The sequence below is a fragment of the Ovis aries genome, chromosome X, assembly GCF_016772045.2.
Source record: "Ovis aries strain OAR_USU_Benz2616 breed Rambouillet chromosome X, ARS-UI_Ramb_v3.0, whole genome shotgun sequence".
Classification (NCBI taxonomy): Eukaryota; Metazoa; Chordata; class Mammalia; order Artiodactyla; family Bovidae; genus Ovis; species Ovis aries.
In genome coordinates, this window is record NC_056080.1 from 138,716,384 (window position 1) to 138,738,318 (window position 21,935).

The following is a 21,935-nucleotide window of genomic DNA, read 5'->3' on the forward strand; positions in this document are numbered from 1 at the left end:
CTTGCTAGGAAAGAATAGGAGTGTTTCTTCTTTCTGTTGGGCTCTGTTATCATCACAGGGCATGAGAGTTCTCCCTTCTGGTTTCCCAAATCTATTTAATTGAGGTTCCTGCTTATTAATTCTTTATAGTTTATATATAATTCAGTTGTACAGACATGTGCCATCAGTTTTTATATTCATTTGCAGAGGGATACATATTTATATACGTGATTCTCAAGACACAAAAAATAGTGCCCTTCCATACACAAAACTAAACTCAAAATGGATTTTTTATCTAATTGTAACACCAGAAACTATAAAACTCCTAGAGGAAAACATAGGCAAAACACTCTCTGACATAAATCACAGCAGGATCCTCTATGACCCACCTCCCAGAGTAATGGAAATAAAAGCAAAAATAAAGAAATGGGACCTAATTAAACTTAAAAGCTTTTGCACAATGAAGGAAACTATAAACAAGGTGAAAAGACAGCCTTCAGAATGAGAGAAAATAATAGCAAACGAAACAACTGACAAAGAATCTCAAAAATATACAAGCAGCTCCTGCAGCTCAATTCCAAAAAAATAAACGACCCAATCAAAAAATGGGCCAAAGAACTAAACAGACATTTCTCCAAAGAAGACATTCAGATGGCTAACAAACACATGAAAAGATGCTCAACATCACTCATTATCAGAGAAATGCAAATCAAAACCATAATGAGGTACCATCTCACGCTGGTCAGAATGGTATCAGAATGCTATCAAAAAGCCTACAAACAATAAATGCTGGAGAGGGTGCAGAGAAAAGAGAATGTTGGTGGGAATGGAAACTAGTACAGCCACTATGGAGAACAGTGTGGAGATTCCTTAAAAAACTGGGAATAGAACTGCCTTATGACCCAGCAATCTCACTGCTGTGCATACACACCGAGGAAACCAGAATTGAAAGAGACACATGTACCCAAATGTTCATTGCAGCACTGTTTACGGTAGCCAAGACATGGAAGCAACCTAGATGTCCCTCAGCAGACAAATGGATAAGAAAGCAGGGTACATGTACAGAATGGAATATTACTCAGCTATTTAAAAGAATGCATTTGAGTCAGTTCTAATGAGGTGAATGAAATTGGAGGCCTATTATACAGAGTGAAGTAAGTCAGAAAGAAAAACAATAATACAGTATATTAATGAATATATATAAAATTTAGAAAGATGGTAACAATGACCCTATACGTGAGACAGCAAAAGAGACACAGATGTAAAGAACAGACTTTTGGACTCTGTGGGAGAAAGTGAGGATGGGATGATTTGAGAGAATAGCATTGAAACATGTATATTATCATATGTGAAATAGATCACCAGTCCAGGTTCAATGCATGAGACAGGGTGCTCAGGGCTGGTGCACTGGGATGACCCTGAGGGATGGGATAGGGAGAGAGGTGGAAAGGGGGGTTCAGGATGGGGAACATATGCACACCCATGGCTGATCCATGTGAATGTATGGCAAAAACCGCTACAATATTGTAAAGTAATTAGCCTCCAATTAAAATGAATAAATGAATTTAAAAAATAAAAAAAAATATGGTGCCCTTAATGCATTGAGTCTTCGAGTAGATTGACTGCTTATGTTGGGCTGAGTATATGTTCTTTGAAGCTCCACCACGTCTTGGAAATAAACCTTTTCACAGAACCTGGGGGTTTTTATAATAGGCAGGACTTCAAAAATATAATCTTTAATCCACTAATATGAGATGCCTCCTAAGCTAAAATGCTAAATTTTGTTTTGATGATTTTTTTGCTGCAATCTTCCCAACTTTCATTTAAACATATTTCCTTTAATCATAAAGATGATGTCAAAACTCCTTTGGAAGTGTCTTCAGAATTCTCATTAGCAACACGAGGAAAATTTTCATTGACGTGATCGAAGGAAAAGACGAGCTCTTCCATATATATTCTTGAAAGGAAAGATAAAAGCCTGCTCTCCAACTGGAGAAAGTAGATTATTGAGTTTCACTGATCTTTTATTTTTTCCCCTCTTCCCTAAAAGAGTTGCCTCACTTTCCCTCAGTTTGCTTCCTTTTACAAAATAGTAACAATGACTTACTCTGTGGTTGAGAACTAAACAGCCAGGCCTTGACCTGAGTGTAAGGAGAGAAGGACTTCAAATGTAATTCTAGCTGTTACTTACAACGTGGCTTTTTGCTTGCATTTCTCTGTGGCAGATAAATAAATGATACCATCTTGAGAAAGCTTTCAGAATGTCCCTTAGGGCTGCCTTAGAAAAAGCCAAATCTGTTGAATTCAAGAAAGAAAGCAATTTCTGTCCATGTGAAAGACAGAGAGGTTAGAACAGTTGGTTGACCACTGCGGGGATTTTAAGAGTATCCGGGGAAAATCTGTTTCCCTGGGGTATGATCTGAATTTTATTTCATGGATGATATCTATTGATGTAGTTCTGTCTTTTGTGAAGAAACAAGCCAACTTACTATTGACTTATGAATCTAAAGGAAAAGGTAAAGAAAATATAAAGCAGCAGTCTGCTTTCTACTTATCAAGTTGACATGGATTTGATGTCAAAATGAAGATAACATTTGTCTTGGGAATCACTTTACATAATTTAGAAATAATATTAAAAGATTAACTCCTCATATGCTCTGTCATTCTTGTTTCTACCGGATCTCATATGATGTAACATTATAATACATTGCGCTTCATCCCAAAGGATCCCAAAGTGGTTTACAATCACAGCATACTTTTAAATCAGTCCAGATATCCTGGTTGAACAATGTATTTGGAATGGCAGAATTATAACTTTCTTGGCAAACCCATGCATAATTTACTAGGAGTATCTATAGGAGTATCTATAGTACCAAAAAATCAGTTTATATGCAATTATTAATAATGGAAAAATCACTGCCTTAGTTGTATGCATGTCAAACTGAGGGAGAGGGTCAAACAACAATGCTGAATATAAGCCCCAAACTTGTGTAAAACTAAAGGGTAAAGGTCACCATTCAGTTCCCATCATGGATGGATTTGTAAAGGATTGTGTAAAGGGGAGTGATGCACATAGTAAATGACATAGTTTATGTTTCTGGATATGTCAATAAATTGTAATGCATTGCCATCTGTTCTAGAACTCTAGCTGGATGAAAAGGCTCCCTGGACATACAATAACCAGTCTTCTCTTTTTCATTTAAATTTTAATTTTTTATTGAACTCTAGTTGATTTACAATGTTGTGTTACAGATGTGCAACAGTGATTTATACATACATACATACACACACACACACACACACACACGTGCATGCGTGCTAAGTTGCTTCAGTTGTGTCTGACTCTAACCGGATGAACTGTAGTCTGCCAGGCTCCTCTGTTCATGGGATTTCCCAGGCAAGAATACTGGAGTGGGTAGCCATTCCCTTCTTCAGGGGATCTTCCTGACTCAGGGATCAAACTCGCATCTCTTGTGTCTCCTGCATTGGCAGGTTTAACACTGAACCACCTGGGAAGCCCGTAGTTATCTGTTAATGCTTAACAAATTACCTCAAACTGCAGACGCACAGCAACAAACACATATTATCTCAGTTTTTGTTGATCAGGAGTCTGTGTGCTGTTCACTTGAGTGTCTTTGTTTCACTGTCTCTCATAAGACTGCCATAAGTGTCTACTTGGGATGCCATCATCCCAAGGCTCAACTGGAAAGAGCACATTTCCAGGCTCAGTCATATGGCTGTTGGCAGGCCTCAGATGCTCATCCTGTGGGCCTCTCTATGGCACAGCTCACAAGCTGGCATCTGGTTTCCCTTGAAGTGAAAGTGTGAAAGAGGGAGCCCAAGATGGAAGCCACCATCTTTTTGTAACTTAAAAATGGCATCCCATCTTTTCAGACATGTTTTATTTGTTGAAAGAAATTCCACTTCATACCCAAGGGGATGAAACTACAGGATGTCTGACTATCAAGAGGTGGAGCTCACTCAGGGCCATTTTAAAAGCTCCCAGTCACACGTGCACTTTTAGTAACTCTTGAAGCATAGTCCAAAGTAGCCAGTCTGAGGAATTTCTCTGAAGTCTTTTGTTATGTTTTTAAAATTGTTTTGTACATGTTTGTCTTTGGAACCTGTATAAGGATCGAAGGAAACTGCATAAGGATTGAAGGAACCTCATTGTGCTTAATTTGACACAAAGAAAGGCAAAGTCAAATAGCTTTCTTTCCGCTTGCCCACTGAACCCCCTCCCCCACCATTTTTAAAAATAAAGATGATTTTCTTTGTCCCAAGAGAAAGTTACTTGCCAAGAATATTGGTAAGGGTGTCAGAGATTATTTCAGTTAGGAGCAAGGCAGTAAAGTATAAACAAATACAAAGCAATCAATCTTGACCCATTGTATGATTGGGTTAGTCACTATCACATAGAAAGCTGGAAATAGTCTGGTTCAGATTTCTGCTCTCTCAAGGGCTTCCCTGGTGGCTCAGAGGTTAAAGCGTCTTCCTGGAATGTGGGAGACCTGGGTTTGATCCCTGGTTTGGGAAGATCCCCTGGAGAAGGCAACCCACTCCAGTACTCTTGCCTGGAGAATCCCATGGAGGGAGGAGCCTGGTGGGCTACAGTCCATGGGGTCACAAAGAGTCGGACACGACTGAGCGACTTCACTTTCACTTTCACTTTCAAGGGCCTGAAAAGAGTTGCCAGAGGTGACTTTTCCTCTTTTCTTTTTTCTTACTTTCTTTCAGGGAGGAGAGTTCTATACTGTAATCATGTGTAAAGAATTAGGTAGAAAATGATGTGTAGAAACAAGTATTTTTTGGTGACAGCTTTATTGAGATATAATTCATACATTATTCATTCATTCATTCATTCATTATCATACAACTCACCTATATGAAGTGTTACAGAATTCTGGAACCATCACAATCAATTTTAGGGTATTTTTGTTACCCACAAAAGAAACCACTCCCTTTGCAATAGTCAACTTCTAGTTAAGTCTCAGAGACCAGATCTGGGTCATATAGCCATTCCCAGAGATTGGAAAAGCGAGCATGTACTTTCTCCACCATCTCTAGTATTTGTGGGTAAGAGGCAAGGGAAAATAAAGCTGTAGATGACTGTTGAGTCAGCTAACTGTAATGGTTAATTTTATGTGTCATTTTGGCTGGGCCACAGTGCACAAATATGTGGTCAAACATTTTTCATGTTTCTGTGAGAGTGTTTTGGGGGTAAGATTAACGTTTGAATCAACAGATTTAAGGGTAAACCAGATTACCCTCTATAATATGGGTGGGCCTTATCCAATCAGTTGAAGGCCTGAATAGAAGACACACTCATCTCCCCTGCTGTTTTTAGTCCATCAGTCATGTTGGACTCTTGTGACCCCATGAACTGCAGCACACCAGGCTTCCCTGTTCTTCACCATCTCCTGGAGTTTGCTCAAACCTAAGTCCGTCAAGTCAGTGATGCCATCCAACCGTCTCATTCTCTGTCATCCCATTCTCCTCCTGCCTTCAACTTTTCCCATCATCAGGTCCTTTTCTAATGAGCTGGCTCTTCGCATCAGGTTGCCAAAGGGAGCTTCAGTTTCAGCCTCAGTTCTTCCAATGAATATTCAGAGTTGATTTCCTTTAGGATTGACTGGTTTGATCTCCTTGATGTCCAAGTGACTTTCAAGACTCTTCTCCAGCACCACATTTCAAAAGCATCAATTCTTCAGCTCTCAGCCTTCTTTATGGTTCAGCAGCTCTCACGTACATACATGAATACTGGAAAGACCATATCTTTTACTATATGGACTTTTCTGCAGCAGATGATAATTAAACTTCAACTGTAATACTGGCTCTTTTCTAAGTCTTTAGCTATTTGCCTTTGGACTTAAACTGCAGCATTAGCTCTTCACTGAATATCCAGCCTATGTGCCCACTCTGAAGACTTTTGACTTGGCAACCATTATAATCATATGAGCTAGTTTCTTTAGATTCGATCAAGCAGGTAATGTAAGTTCATACCACAAATGCATTGTTTAAAAGCAAGGCTGTGGTTAGGAATTCTCAGAGGTGATCCCCTGCCTACCCTTCTCCCCACAAATCAAGCAAGACAATACAGACAACTGTTTTTGTTTTCTCCTTGTACCAGTTGTTTACATTTTTCTGCTTCTTCCTTTTAATCAAATTGTAGCCATTGGAGACCCTTTTTTTTTTGTGAGGAATTTTTCAGTTTCAACTCCACACTTTGTGTATTCTCTAAGCCTGATGTCCTATCCTTACTTGGACTTTAAAATCCTAAATTTTTGTGACCAGAAACTTTCCTCAACACTCCTGCAATATCAGCTCAGAAACTTATTTCTCTGGCTTTCAGCTTCCTCTTCATTCTTTGCAACTGGTGATTTCCTTTCCTTTCATAAAAGCGCAGCTATGCTTTTAAAAGGATGTCAATTATATCTTATTATTCCAGCATTTCTACCTGTTTTGTGGTTGGGGAATTTTCAGGTTATCTAGTCTTCCCCATTGGTAGAAATGTAAGTTGGACCTTAAATTTATATATATATATTTTCTCATAGATTGCTTAGGTTTTCTCTTCCATTTGATGACAATAAGGACTTACTTTAATGTGCATTTTTGCTACTGTTGTATTAAACTTTTTCTGAAGCTTAAAGAGAGCTGATATTTCATTTTTATAATAAACAAATTAATTTGTTTTACTGACAACTTCTTTGTTTAGCTTTGTGTTTTTCTATCCAGTGATTTCATTCTGGATTCTATTTTCTTTCTTTCTTTGTTTCTTTCTCCCTCCTTCCCTCCTTTTCTTATTTCCTTCCTTCCTCTTTTTCTTCCCTCCTTTGGTAACATTCTTGAATGGTAACTTAAGGGGGAATAACACTTTACTCTTAAGACATTGACAATATTATTTTTTGTTTCCTGGTACATAATATTGCTTTTTCAAAAAAGCTATTCAGTCTAATTTTTGTTCTTATTTAAGATAATCTGTCTTTGTTCAGTTCAGTTTAGTTCAGTAACTCAGTCATGTCTGACCCTTTGTTACCCCATGGACTGCAACACGCCAGGCTTCCCTGTCCTTTGTCAACCCCCGGAGCTTGCTCAGACTCATGTCCATCAGGTTGGTGATGCCATCCAACCATCTCATCCTCTGTCATCTCCTTCTCCTCTTGTCTTCAATCCTTTCCAGCATCAGGGTCTTTTCCAATGAGTCAATTCTTTGCATCAGGTGGTCAAAGTACTAGAGTTTCAGCTTTAGCATCAGTCCTTCCAATGAATATTCAGGACTGATTTCCTTTAGGAGGGACTGGTTGGCTCTCCTTGCAGTACAAGGGACTCTCAAGAGTCTTCTCCAACACCACAGTTCAAAAGCATCCGCTTTCTTCACAGATCAACTCTCACATCCATACATGACCACAGGAAAAACCATAGCCTTTACTAGACAGACCTTTGTTGGCAAAGTAATGTCTCTGTTTTTGAATATGCTATCTAGGTTGGTCATAACTTTCCTCCCAAGGAGTAAGCGTCTTTTAATTTCATGGCTGCAGTCATCATCTGTCATGATTTTGGAGCCCAGAAAAATAGCCACTGTTTCCACTGTTTCCCCATCTATTTGCCATGAAATGATGGGACCGGATGCCATGATCTTAGTTTTCTGAATGTTGAACTTTGAGCCAACTTTTTCACTGTTCCCTTTCACTTTCATCAAGAGGCTCTTTAGTTCTTCTTCACTTTCTGCCATAAGGGTGGTATCATCTGCATATCTGAGGTAATTGATATTTCTCCCAGCAATCTTGATTCCAGCTTGTGCTTCATCCAGCCCAGCGTTTCTCATGATGTACTCTGCATATAAGTTAAATAAACAGGGTGACAATATACAGCCTTGACATACTCCTTTTCCTATTTGGAACCAGTCTGTTGTTCCATGTCCAGTTCTAATTGTTGCTTCCTGACCTGCATACAGATTTCTCAAGAGGCAAGTCAGGTGGTCTTGTATGCCCATCTCTCAGAATTTTCCGCAGCTTATTGTGATCCACACAGTCAAAGACTTTGGCATAGTCAAAAAAGCAGAAAGAGATGTTCTTCTGGAACTCTCTTGCTTTTTCCATGATCCAGCGGATGTTGGCAACTTGATCTCTGGTTCCTCTGCCTTTTCATAAACCAGCTTGAACATCTGGAAGTTCACAGTTCATGTATTGCTGAAGCCTGGCTTGGAGAATTTTGAGCATTACTTTACTAGCGTGTGAGATGAGTGCAATTGTGCGGTAGTTTGAGCATTCTTTTGCGTTGCCTTTCTTTGGGACTGAAATGAAAACTGACCTTTTCCAGTCCTGTGGCCACTGCTGAGTTTTCCAAATTTGCTGACATATTGAGTGCAGCACTTTCACAGCATCATCTTTCAGGATTTGAAATAGCTCAAGTTGAATTCCATAATCTCCACTAGCTTTGCTCATAGTGATGCTTCCTAAGGCCCACTTGACTTCACATTCTAGAATATCTGGCTCTAGGTGAGTGATCACACCATCGTGATTATCTGGGTCATGAAGATCTTTTTTTTGTACAGTTCTTCTGTGTATTCTTGCTACCTCTTCTTAATATCTTCTGCTTCTGTTAGGTCCATACCATTTCTGTCCTGTATTGAGCCCATCTTTGAGTAAAATGTTCCCTTGGTATCTCTAATTTTCTTGAAGAGATCTCTAGTCTTTCCCATTCTATTGTTTTCCTCTATTATACAGTTTTACTGATGAACAATAACAGAGCTATTTTCTCCAAAGATAGGAATTAAACGGACAAATTTTTAGCAAGGCCAAACAGGAAAAAAAAAAAGCATAAATATGCAATAGTAGGAAGTAAATACAAAAAGCTGAGAAAACAAAAGAAGCTAAAGGCAAAGGGGAAAAGTCAAGATATACCCATCTGGATGCAGAGTTCCAAAGAATAGCAAGGTGAGATAAGAAAGCTTTCCTCAGAGATCAATGCAAAGAAATAGGGGAAAACAATAGAATGGAATAGACTAGAGATCTCTTTAAGAAAATTAGAGATGCCAAGGGAACATTTCATGCAAAGATGGGCACAGTAAAATAGTATGGACCTAACAGAAGCAGAAGATATTAAGAAGAGGTGGCAAGAATACACAGAAGAACTGTACAAAAAAGATCTTCACGACCCAGATAATCATGATGGTGTGATCACTCACCTCAGTTCTGTTCAGTTCAGTCACTGAGTCGTGTCCAACTCTTTGTGACCCCATGAATCACAGCACTCTAGGCCTCCCTGTCCATCACCATCTCCCAGAGTTCACTCAAACTCACGTCCATCGAGTTGGTAATGCCTTCCAGCCATCTCATCATCTGCTGTCCCTTTTCCTCCTGCCCTCAATCCCTTCCAGCATCAGAGTCTTCCAATGAGTCAAATCTTCACATGAGGTAGCCAAAGTACTAGAGTTTCAGGTTTAGCATCATTCCTTCCAAAGAACACCCAGCGCTGATCTTTAGAATGGACTAGTTGGATCTCCTTGCAGTCCAAGGGACTCTCAAGAGTCTTTTCCAACACCACAGTTCAAAAGCATCAATTCTTCGGTGCTCAGCCTTCTTCATAGTCCAACTCTCACATCCATACAAGCCTCTTCAGTATTCTTGCCTTGAGAACCCCATGCACAGTATGAAAAGGCAAAATGATAAGATCACTCATCTAGAACCAGACTTACTGGATGCAGAGTCAAGTGGGCTTTAGGAAGCATCACTACAAGCAAAGCTAGTGGAGGTGATGGAACTCCAGTTGAGCTATTTCAAATCCTAAAAGATGATGGTGTAAAAGTGCTGCACTCGATATGCCAACAAATTCGGAGAACTCAGCAGTGGCCACAGGACTGGAAAAGGTCAGTTTTCATTTCAATCCCAAAGAAAGGCAATGCCAAATAATGTTCAAACTACCACACAATTGTACTCATCTTACATGCTAGCAAAGTAATGGTCAAAATTCTCGAAGCTATGCTTCAACAGTACATGAACTGTGAACTTCCAGATGTTCAAGCTGGATTTAGAAAAGGCAGAGGAACCAGAGATCAAATTGCCAACATCTGTTGGATCATCAAAAAAGCAAGAGAGATCCAGAAAAACATCTACTTTTACTTTATTGACTATGCCCAAACCTTTGACTGTGTGGATCACAATAAAGTGTGGAAAATTCTGAAAGAGATGGGAATACCAGACCATCTGACCTACCTCCTGAGAAATCTGTATGCACATTAAGAAGCAATAGTTAGAAGTGGACTTGGAACAGCAGACTGGTTCCAAATAGGGAAAGGAGTACATCAAGGCTGTATATTGTCACCCTGCTTATTTAACTTATATGCGGAGTACATCATGAGAAGCGCTGGGCTGGATGTAGCCCAAGCTAGAATCAAGATTTCTGGGAGAAATATCAGAAGCCTCAGATATGCAGATGATTCCACCCTTATGACAAAAAGTGAAGAGGAAATAAAGAGCCTTTTGATGAATGTGAAAGAGGAAAGTAAAAAAGGTAGCTTAAAACTCAACATTCAATAAACTAAGATCATGGCATCTGGTCCCGTCACTTCATGGCAAGTAGATGGGGAAACAATCGAAACAGAGACGGACTTTATTTTCTCGGGATTCAAAATCACTGCAGATGCTGAAAATATGCTTGCTCCTTGGAAGAAAAGCTATGACCAACCTAAACAGCATATTAAAAAGCAGAGACATTACTTTTCCAACAAAGGTCCATCCAGTCAAAGCTATGGTTTTTCCAGTAGTCATGTATGGATGAAAGAGTTGGACCATAAAGAAAGCTGAATGCCGAAAAATGGTTGCCCTTGATCTGTGGTGTTGGAGAAGACTCTTGAGAGTCCCTTTGACTGCAAGGAGATCTAATCAGTCCATCCTAAAGGAGATCAGTCCTGGGTATTCTTTGGAAGAACTGATGTTGAAGCTGAAACTCCAATACTTTGACCACCTGATGTGAAGAACCGACTCCATTGAAAAGACCCTGATGCAGTGAAAGATTGAAGGCAGAAGGAAAAGGGAATGACAAAGGATGAGATGGTTGGATGGCCTCACTGACTCGATGCACATGTGTCTGAGCAAGTCTGGCAGTTGGTGATGGACACGGAAGCCTGGCTTGCTCCAGTCCATGGGGTCACAAAGAGTCAAACACGAATGAGCTACTGAACTGATGAACTGACTGAGGAAATAAATAAGTGGTATAACTAGAGATAGAAATTCACTTTTAAAAAAGTATAAAAAATCTGAAAATCTCAACATAATGCATGAATATTTGGGGCAATATTAATTATTAAAATCAACCCAAGCAGAGGTAGAAAACGATTATAATTAAGACTTATCAAAGAAAACACCTTGTAAAAGCCACTTGTCAAGACAATTTCATTCTACATTATTTAAAAACTTCCAAGTGAGAGACGGTAGAGATAGAAAGAAAGCTTTTACGAATTATTTTACAAAGCTAGTATAAACCTGTTGCCAAAATTTGAAAGCACAAATTTTGACATCTGTTCAACACCAGTTGTAAATATTGGCGTACAAATCTTAAATGACAAACCAAATTGAATCTAGTGATATATTCAAATATTAATATTTGCTGATTAAGTAAATGTTATACCATTAACACAGATGACTCAATATTAAGAAACTAATATTAGTTCAAAATAAATCAATGGAGAAAGATATTTCAACAGATGCTTAAATATCTTTTGAGGGGAAGAACCCAACAGACATTCCTAAAGAAAACCCCTGGTAAAATATAAATAGAGAATTTCTTCACATGATAAAAAAACTAATGCAAGTTAAAAGTAGCATCATACTTAATGAGGAAATACCAAAAGCATTCCTGTTAAAATTCAAAACAAATGGGATTGTTCACCATCTCTATTGTTTAACATAATATGGATATGGATATGTTTGTCCATGAGTTTCTAAAATACAAATATACAAATCAAATATAAATAAAAAAATACAAAAATTTATTATTCATAAGTGGTACAATTCTCTATCTGTAACTCCTAGAAAATGAAGTACAAAACTATGACATTAATATACTAAAACCAAAATGTTTTAATATTTTAACACTAACTCATTTGATAATAAAATGAAAAAAATCACTGTATTAACAAAAAATAATAATAAAGTTTACAAAAACATGTGCACCACCAAATTAAGACAGCTACAAAGCTTAACTAAAGACATGAAAGAACACTTTAGTAAATGGAGGAACATATTATGAAAAGTATTTTAATGGAGAGATCCATCTATTCATGCAACACACTCTTAATCAAAACCACTTCACAATATTTATTATTTATTTAGTATCTATGTGTGTGGGGAGAGAGATGTTACATGACCAGAGCATCTTTAAGTTCATATGAAAGAATAAACATAAGAAGATATTCAGTTAAATTCTGATAAGGAAGAATGAAAGAATGGGAAGAGATGGCTTGTCTACTAGATATAAAAATATAGTATAGAGGGCCAAAAATTGAAATGGGGTGATGTTACTGCCAAAGTTGAAGGATGAATGGAACAGACACACATGGCATTTCAAATCAGTGGAAAAGGCATAATTACTCAATATATAACTGTAAACAACTGGATAACCATTTGCCAAAGAATAAATTCAAGATGAATTTGAAGAATGGAATCTACCACATAGAATGGAATCAACCCCAATGTATATGAGAAGATAATCTATAACAAAGATGGTATTTCAAATTCAGTGGGAAAAGGATGAAATACTTGATATATGGTTCTGGGACAACTGGCTATCTATATGGAAGAAAATAATGTTAGACTCCAATTTCAAAACATATTAAAAAAAAAAAAACACCAGAGAAACAGATCGGTGAGTTAAATACTGTGTGTAAGCAAACAAAATAAAAATCACGGAAGCAAAATAAAGTGACTATACTTACAGCTTTGGAATAGAAGAGACATTGGCAAGGCAGGAGAATGAAAAGTTATTTTAAAAAGTGTACATGTTGACCATATAAAAATGAAACTGTTTGGTATGAGAAAAAGTCCAGTAAGTCAATAGATAAAATTACAGATTTGGGAAAATTCTAGTACTGATGATAACAAAGAATTAAATCTATCATATATATAAGAACTGTTATGAAATGACAAAAACAAAACAAAATAAAACAAAAAAACAGAAAATAGCCCAGTAGAAAAATTAACGAGATAAAAAAACAAATCACAGAAGACTACATCCTCCTCCTACTAAGCTCAGTGGCAGTCAGGGAAAATATTTTTTAATCAGAATAATGGGTTACAATATTGCATTAGTTCAAACACATGTTTTTTCTGTCAGATTTTCATTTCTAAAGTTGGAATGTACCTTAGAATTGATGACATTCTATAGTCACTGTGGGCTATGTAACAGTCAAGCTATAGTTACCCACCCTGGAGGAGGGCATGGCAACCCACTCCAGTATTCTTGCCTGGAGAATCCTCACGGACAGAGGAGCCTGGAGGGCTGCAGTTCATGGGGTTGCAAAGAGTCGGACACAACTGAACGACTAAGCATAGCACAGCACATAGTTACCCCACTGCATATGCACTAGAATGGCTGTTGCTCCCAGAAGAATGGCTGCTGCTGCTGCCAAGTCGCTTCAGTCGTGTCCAACTCTGTGCAACCCCATAGACGGCAGCCCACCAGGCTCCGCCGTCCCTGGGATTCTCCAGGCAAGAACACTGGAGTGGGTTGCCATTTCCCTCTCCAATGAAAGTGAAGTCGCTCAGTCGTGGCTGACTCTTAGCGACCCCATGGACTGCAGCCTACCAGGCTCCTTCGTCCATGGGATTTCCAGGCAAGAGTACTGGAGTGGGGTGCCACTGCCTTCTCCCAGAAGCATGGCTAGGAAACTACAATTCTTCAATATTTCACTCAAGCAAATCATTGGAGAAAAGAATATGAGTCCTGACAGTTTTTTGGTTTTTGCTGCACCATGCAGCTTGTGGGATCTTAGTTCCCCAACCAGGGATCGCACCCAGGACCTTGCCAGTGAAAGCACAGAGTTCTAACCACTGGACCACCAGAGAATTCCCCTGTTTTTTGAAAACTTTGTATTAACACTTTCTAATGTGATCAAGATGACTGCAGCATCAAGAATTGCAGAATGGGTGTACGTGGCTTCAAATAAAATCCCAGTGATGATAGTGAAGCCCTTCTTAAAGAAATGACTCAACACCAATGCTCTTGATGACACAGGAAAAAATGGGTATAAACCCATGGGTTATGATAACTCTGACTTGAGAGTGTGCAGAAGAATTGGACTCCTGAGAAAGTTTTTAAAAGAATACTGTAACTAATTTAGTTCTTTTATAGTTTTTAAAACAAACATATGCATAAGAATAATATAAAATTCTATGTGTAAATATGTCTCAAATAAATCTTTTAATAAGAATGAAGACTAAATGAGAAGAAAACATTGTGTCATATTTAACTGGTAACACTTTCTTTCTTTGCAAAAAGTAAAAGTTGCTCAGTTGTGTCTGACTCTTTGCAACCCTATGGACCATAGCCTGCCAGGCTCCTCTGTCCATGGGATTCTCCACGCAAGAATACTGGAGTGGGTTGCCATTCTCATCTCCAGGGGATCTTCCTGACACAGGGATCGAACCTATGTCTCCACACTGTTGGCAAATCCTTTACCGTCTGATCCACCTGGGGAGCCCTGCTTTTCTTTCTTAGTGGTGCACAAAGTAATAATGCATCTCTCAATCAAGTGCATTTAAAGACTTAATGAAATACATTGTTATGTCTCACCTATCAGGAAAACATGATCCTCCTTCCAAAAGGATCTGTGTGTTATAATACCATCTTTGTAAAACAAATGATGACCCCCATACTCTCATATATAATGACATTTAAAATATGTATACCACCTCCCCTTTGGGCTTCCTTGGTGGCTCAGTGGTAAAGAATCTGCCTGCCAATGCAGAAGACATGGGTTCGATTCCTGAGTTGGGAAGATCCCTTGAAGAAAGGAATGGCAACCCCTCCAGTATTCTTCCCTGGGAAATCCCGTGGACAGAGCAGCCTGGCAGGCAACAGTCCATGCGGTCACAAAAAGTCGGACACAACTTAGCAACTAAATAAACAATATATGTACTACACTTACAATGTGTAAGAAATCTTCTAAGGAATTTACATATATGTATAAGGTGTGAGTGCCTTGGACATAGGCTTGGTTTCCTTTGCTTCCACACCTGTGGCTCACACTCTGCTGAAGCTTGGGGCAGAGTATCCACCCTCCTTTCACTAGAAAATACAAGACTTAAAGCAAACAAATGAGCAAAATGTTATCCAAAACAATTATTTTTTTCTTTTGGCTGAAAGTGGGCTGGTCAATATGATGACTTGGTTGAAAATAAATGATGTAACTGTGTTATTCTGCTCTTGCAAGGTATGGTCAAGGCCCATAAAATGGCTGCTCTCTTGCTCTCTGTGCAACCTTTTCCCTACCTGGCCCTGCCTCTACTTTCTGTGTATGATTGCCTCCTTCTCCTATGCTGAAAATTTCATCAGTAATTGTCTGTGTGATTGGCTTGACCCTCAGCTAATGATTGTTCTAGCCCTGGCACTAGAAAAGCCCAGTATATTCGGCCATCAGTAGGAAAGGAGCAGTCCTTGCCTTGGCTGCCCTTGCAATGAAGGAGCTCTTCTGACATCATGCTCCCTCTAACTGTGGGTACAGCACAACAGGCTGTCATAACAAAATCTCACAGACTGGGTGTCTTAAACAACAGTAAGTTACTTTTCACAGTTCTAGAGGTTAGCAGTCCAAGATTAAGATGTCAGCATGCTTGATTTTTCCTGAGACCTCTCTCCTTGGCTTGCGGCTGGCCATCTTGCTGTGTCCTCATGTAGCCTTTTTTTTTCTTTTGTGCATCCATAGCCCAGGTGTCTCTTTCCCTTTATTCTAAGGATGCCAGTCAGATTGGATTAGGGCCTCACACTTGGGATCTTCTTAAAGGCCCTATCTCCAAATGCAATCACAGTGGGAGTTAGTGCTTTAATACGTGAATTTGGGGGAGACACAAATCAATCCATAACAATCACTCTCATTACTTTTTTGAGGATGGACCATTTGTATGACATTTTCTTTTATTTTATGTGAGATGGGTAATTACTATGTTTGCTATATACCTGTTACACAGTATTTAAGTAATCAACAAATATTTAGACATTTAGGTCAAACACTACCATTACTATTGCTACTAGTAATAATATCAATACCATTAGTAACTAACTCCCAGGGTTGATGTAAGCATGTAATAAAATGTAGATCGCAGAAATAGATTCACCACAATTCCTGCCCCACCTTTAAGTGGCTAATGAATGCTAGTATAATTTTCAAAAATGTGTTTTATATCTCAGACCTGTGTTTCCAGTATCTCCTCTCATTTTTCTCCCGCTGCTCCTATAGCCTTCACAATAAGATACAAACCAGTGAACATATCATGCAAGGAAGTTTCTGATTTTGTGTCTGCCAAATCTATCTTCTTTCAAGGACACTTTCCTGACTGCTCTGAGATGAAGTTACATTGCATTTTCTGAGCATCTGTAGCATCTTTGATTCTTCCATTAGCATCACAACTTATTCTTAATTCTTATTTAATTGTCTTCTCTGCTAGATCAAAAACAGTCTGATTATGCAGCTTGTTCATTACATCATAAGTATCTACTACTGTACCTGACATAGAGTTGACACTTCCTCTGCTGGGCTTCTAGTAGGGACATGTCTTCTCTTCCTTTACAATGGGCTTACTAACTGCTCCCCATATTGCCAGGATTGTTAAGAGGATCAGATGAGACAATGCATGTGAAATAATATCAGGGAAAGTCGCTCAGTTGTGTCCAACTCTTGCAATCCCATGGACCATAGCCCGCCAGGCTCCTCTGTCCATGAAATTCTCCAGGCAAGAATAATCGAGTGGGTTGTCATTCTCTTCTCAAGGGAATCTTCCCCACCCAGGGATTGAACCTGGGTCTCCTACATTGCAGGCAGATTCTATACCATCTGAGGCACCAGGGAAGCCCAAATGTATATATAAAGTACTTCACAAATAAAAAGCATTTGAATAGCTTGTATATAACTTTGCACAAGGTTAATAAATCTTAATAGTTCATAAAAGTATAATTGAGTGTTAATGGGCAAATGTTAATGTGCATTATCCACCAACATTTAGTAATTATATTTTTAAAAATATAGAAGACATTTCTAGCAGTCAAGAGCTTTATAGTGTATTTCAACACATGATAAATTCATGAACATTTCTTATCTCCTGGAACAGTTATATATCTTAAAATCTCATCATCATGAGCATTCTCTGGATTTTCACAGAATTAATCCTAAATAATTAATGAATATAAAAGAGTTGGACAAGTACTGTAGCATGCTAATCATTTGTTTCAATGTCAATTAGAGAAAAATAATCCTTTTGGCCTATAAACTTGGAATATGTACTGTAAAGTTAACTTTTAATTTACAAATATGAAATGAATCGTTAATGAATGCATTAATATATAGATAAATATCATTGGAATGTTATAGTTTGTAGAAAGAAATAAAAACACTGGGGTTTAACAGAATTATTAACTGTATTGAGAAGTTCCTACAAACGTGTAGTTTATAGGTCAATATTCATATAATGTTTAAATATTTCCTCTAAAATGGTATGATATCTTAAGCACTAATGACTTAGGAGGTATATCAAATTCAAGTCTTAATAATTTTAGGCAGAATAAATGTAAATTTAATGCAAGCTAAATTGAAGGAGCAGGTAACATTCATTTATACTTCCAGGTCTCTCAAATGCATATGTCTTGATTATTCTGCTTCTAAGGATCTTGTTCATCTCAGTCATGATTTATTGGCATGCATTCAAAGTTTCAGCCATAAAGTAAAGGTGAAAGTTGATATAACACTAAATGAAAATTCTTAAAATATATAGAGTGTTTCTGTGAATTTAGTTAAGAAGAGCAACTTCTAGCTTTAAGGATGACAAAAATAATTTAACTCTCTGGCCTTAAGCTAGGATTTAACTTCACTTGTATGGAGGGAAAAACTCTTTTTGTTAGAAGGTAGAATTCCCTTATTAGATAGTTGAAGTGTTGTTCATTTAGACTTGGAGAATATTTTCTAGGCATTGCTATGAATTCATCATGGAGGAATTCCTCTGTCTGTAGGGCTTCCCAAGTGGTACAGTGGTAAGGAATCCACCTGCCAATGCCAGAGATACAAGAGACAAGGGGGTTTGACTTCTGGGTCAGGAAGATCCTCTGGAGAGGGAAATGACAACCCACTCTGGTATTCTTGCCTGGAATATCCCATGGTCAGAAAAGTTGGCAGGCTACAGTCCAGGGAGTCCCAAAGAGTTGAACACTACTGAGTACACATGTAAATATAGAATCTTTTGATTGACAAACTTGAACTGCAAGTTCATGAAACTTGTATTTTTTCATGGATTATCTGCACACATGGCATAGAGTTGTAAGGGTTGCTTTTATTCCTATGATGATGCTAGTAGTGATTTCTGCAATGATGAGAACAATGTAAATTATAAACAGTGTAAAAAGCACTGGACTGTAAGTCAGATGACTGAATTTAAGACTTATTTGCCCCTGATTTATTCTGTGAACTTAGGAAGATGTATATTCTAAATGGGGCTTCCCTGGAGGCTCAGTGGTAAAGAATCTGCCTGCCAACACAGGAGATGCAGGTTTGATCTCCAGGTTGGGAAGACCCCCTGGAGAAGGAAATGGCAACCCACTCCAGTATTCTTGCCTGGGAAATCTCATGGACAGAGGAACCTGGTAGGCTATAGTCCATGGGGTTGCAAAAGGGTTGGACATGACTTAGTGATTAAATAGCAACAATATTCTAAATGAGTCTTTAATCTGTAAAATGGTGGTAATGTTTACCTCATAGGGCTATTGAAAGGATTAAATAAGATGTTGGGTGTGTAAGTACTTTATAAACTGTGGGATATTATACAAATAATTTTTAGTAGAAGATTAATAATTTTGTTTCACTAATAAATTAAAATCCTGGTTCAGTTTGTTTTTGGATAAATAAATCTTACTTTGTATTTCAGCTTATTCATTTGTAAAGGCACTGAACTAATTTTAATGGACTAGTTATTTTCATAAAAAGTCCAGTGTCTTAGGTAAAATGTGTTATTTATGTACATGCAAAAACAACAAGTTAATATTCAGTGAATTTCAGATGACCTCGATGTTTATATGCTAAGAGAAGAATAGCACATTGTTGCGATTTTACGTTTAGTGTTTTTTTCATATTTGCAATGCATTCCTATGCTTCCTTTTGGTTAATATTGGGTAATTTAGACAAGCTTTAAGTATATATATATATTTAAATATATATAAGGAAGTATGTGCATGCATGCTCAGTCGCTCAGTTGTGACCAACTCTTGTGACCCCATGGACTGTAGCCCACCAGGCTCCTTTGTCCATGGGATTTCCCAGGCAAGTATGCTAGAGTGGGTTGCCATTTCCCTCTCCACTATAAGAAAGTATGTTAATACCTAAACTATGTCTTTAGTAAATGTAAATTTACTGTTCCTTTGTAAGATATAAAATACTACTTTCATCATAATCCTGCCCTCAAAGCTGTGGTGTCCAGCGTCACTGATTTGTTCTTTCTGGAATCAAATCCATTGTTCTGGGTAGTTAAGCATGGAGCCATGAATGGTGCTGTTGTTAACGAATTGTGAAGTCACAAACTCGGCCCAAGCTTATCCACTTATTTGTGCCAGAGTTTGGACTCTGTCTTCATTGTCACAGACATACGTTGGAGTTCAAAGGCAGCAGGATACCTGAGACAAGGCTCCTGAGTAAATTATGTCTCTACTGTCTGATTCAGCCAGGTGCCCTCAACAGCTTTCCTGCATGAGGCTGGACTTTGGCCGCCACAAGGCAGCTCAAGATTAGGCGGAGGTGGTTGGGAAACCAGCTAGGAGTGAATTTCCTTTGATGGTTATTTTTTCAAGGCAAAGATACAATTTATTGGCTAACCAATTGAAGTTACCCCTTGAGGAAAAAAACAACTGTCATCAGCAAGATGGGTTCTTCTGTTTTATAATGTTAATGGGACAATCTATCAAAAGCCTCACACCCTTTCCCCCCAAAAGTCTACAGCAGAGCAGTCTTCCATATGGTTACTAATTTCTCAAATAAAACTTGTGGGGCTACATTGCCTTCATCTTTTTGCCCTGTGAAGTTCCTGAAAGGAAATATCACAGTTGTTAAATACAAATGCATAATTTCATACAATAAAAATGTAATAGCTATTTCCCATAAGGGCAAACTAGGCAGCAGATTATTTGGATCAAATCCTTTGGCTGAAAACAACTGAATAAATCACCGTACAAACAGTGAGAATTTTCAGGGATTCTGTGGTGGCCTAGTGGTTAGGATTCTGAGTTTTCACTGCCATGACTGTGGTTCAGTCCCTTGTCAGGAGACTGAGATCCTGCAAACCACTTGGTATGGCCAAAAATAAATAAATTTGCATAGGAAACTTACCCTAAAAAAAAACCGCTGAGGAGTTGAAAAGATAATGCAGTCCTAGCAGGCCCATTCTGAGGGGAAGCATGGGCTTCCCTGGAGGCTCAGATGGTAAAGAATTTGCCTACAATACAGGAGATGTAAGAAATGCAGGTTTGATCCCTGGGTCTGGAAAAACCCCTGGAGAAGGAAATGACAAACCACTCCAGTGTTTTTGCCTGGAGAATTCTATGGACAGAGGAGCCTGGTGGGTTATAGCCCATGGGATCACAAAAGAGTTGGACATGACTGAGAGACTAACACTTTGACCAAAGAGGCTAGCAGATTGTTTGAGTGTCAAAGTTGCTTTTGCCTTGAAGACATTGGAGGGGTAATGGTGATAGAATTCAAGGCACAGAGCACATTCAATGTAGAGACTTCTACACGATACATTTACCTACATTAAGCTGGATCCCCAAGGGGTACACACTATCAAGATTAGGATAAATCAGAACTAATTGGTCACATCCTGATCCTCCAATCTAAACAGAGCAAAAGAAGGGAAAGGAAGGGGGATAAAATACTCCTGAGAAGATCTGTACCCTAGGAATATATGGCAGATTTGTACCCTAGGAATATATAGCATAGATAGTCAAAGAATTTGGCTTGATGCGATCCCCAACTTGTAGAGTCCCCAAAACACAGCCAGAAGAAGGAAAGTATGCTTATTACAAGCCTTGGAGAATCTCCACAAACAATTGTTTTTGATTTAATAAAGTTTTATTTTTCAAAATGTATAGTTGGTGGGACCTGTTCATACATCTTCACCAGCAGTCGAGGCATCTCCACTCTTGGTGTTTCTGGTGTAAGTTAGTTTGAACTCTGTGCTTTGAAACCAGTTTTGAAAGTCCTTTACTAAGGAGCTCCGGAAGGGCTGCCCTGGCCATGGAACTACAAATCTTGTTTCTCAGAGACCACAGCTGCAGTTTTAAGCTTGCAGCTGGGAACTTCCTTATAGACTTTGTCATACGTTGCTCTGTCAAACAAATTGAGGTTTTTGAGCTTATTCCAAAATTTGCCTTTGGACCGCCTCTTCTTTTTGGCCTTGCCAAGTTTGTTCCCTGGGTCTTTGTCTTTCTTAGCTAGCTTTCTGGCATTTTTATTCTCCTTGTCATCCTTGAGTGGCATAGTGAAGCTTAGAGAGTGCTGCTGCCACTGCTACCTTGCTAAGACGCTGGACCCAAAGTCCACAAACAGTTTTTTAAGGGCGATAACTGGTAAAACAATTGAAGATAATCAGACACATAGGAAATTTTTTTAAAAGAGACATGGACAACATAAATTATATTAATTGGTAACTTTGATGACTATTATGACTAAATCAGACTAATTCATTATGAGGTCCTCTCTCTGAATGCAC

The 21,935-nt window shown here is 38.5% G+C and overlaps 1 pseudogene; it reads right to left on the reverse strand.

Moving 5' to 3' along the window:
• Positions 1–21,329: 21,329 nt before the first annotated feature.
• LOC101104212 (small ribosomal subunit protein eS25-like) lies at positions 21,330–21,703 on the reverse strand (annotated as a pseudogene).
• Positions 21,704–21,935: the final 232 nt, after the last annotated feature.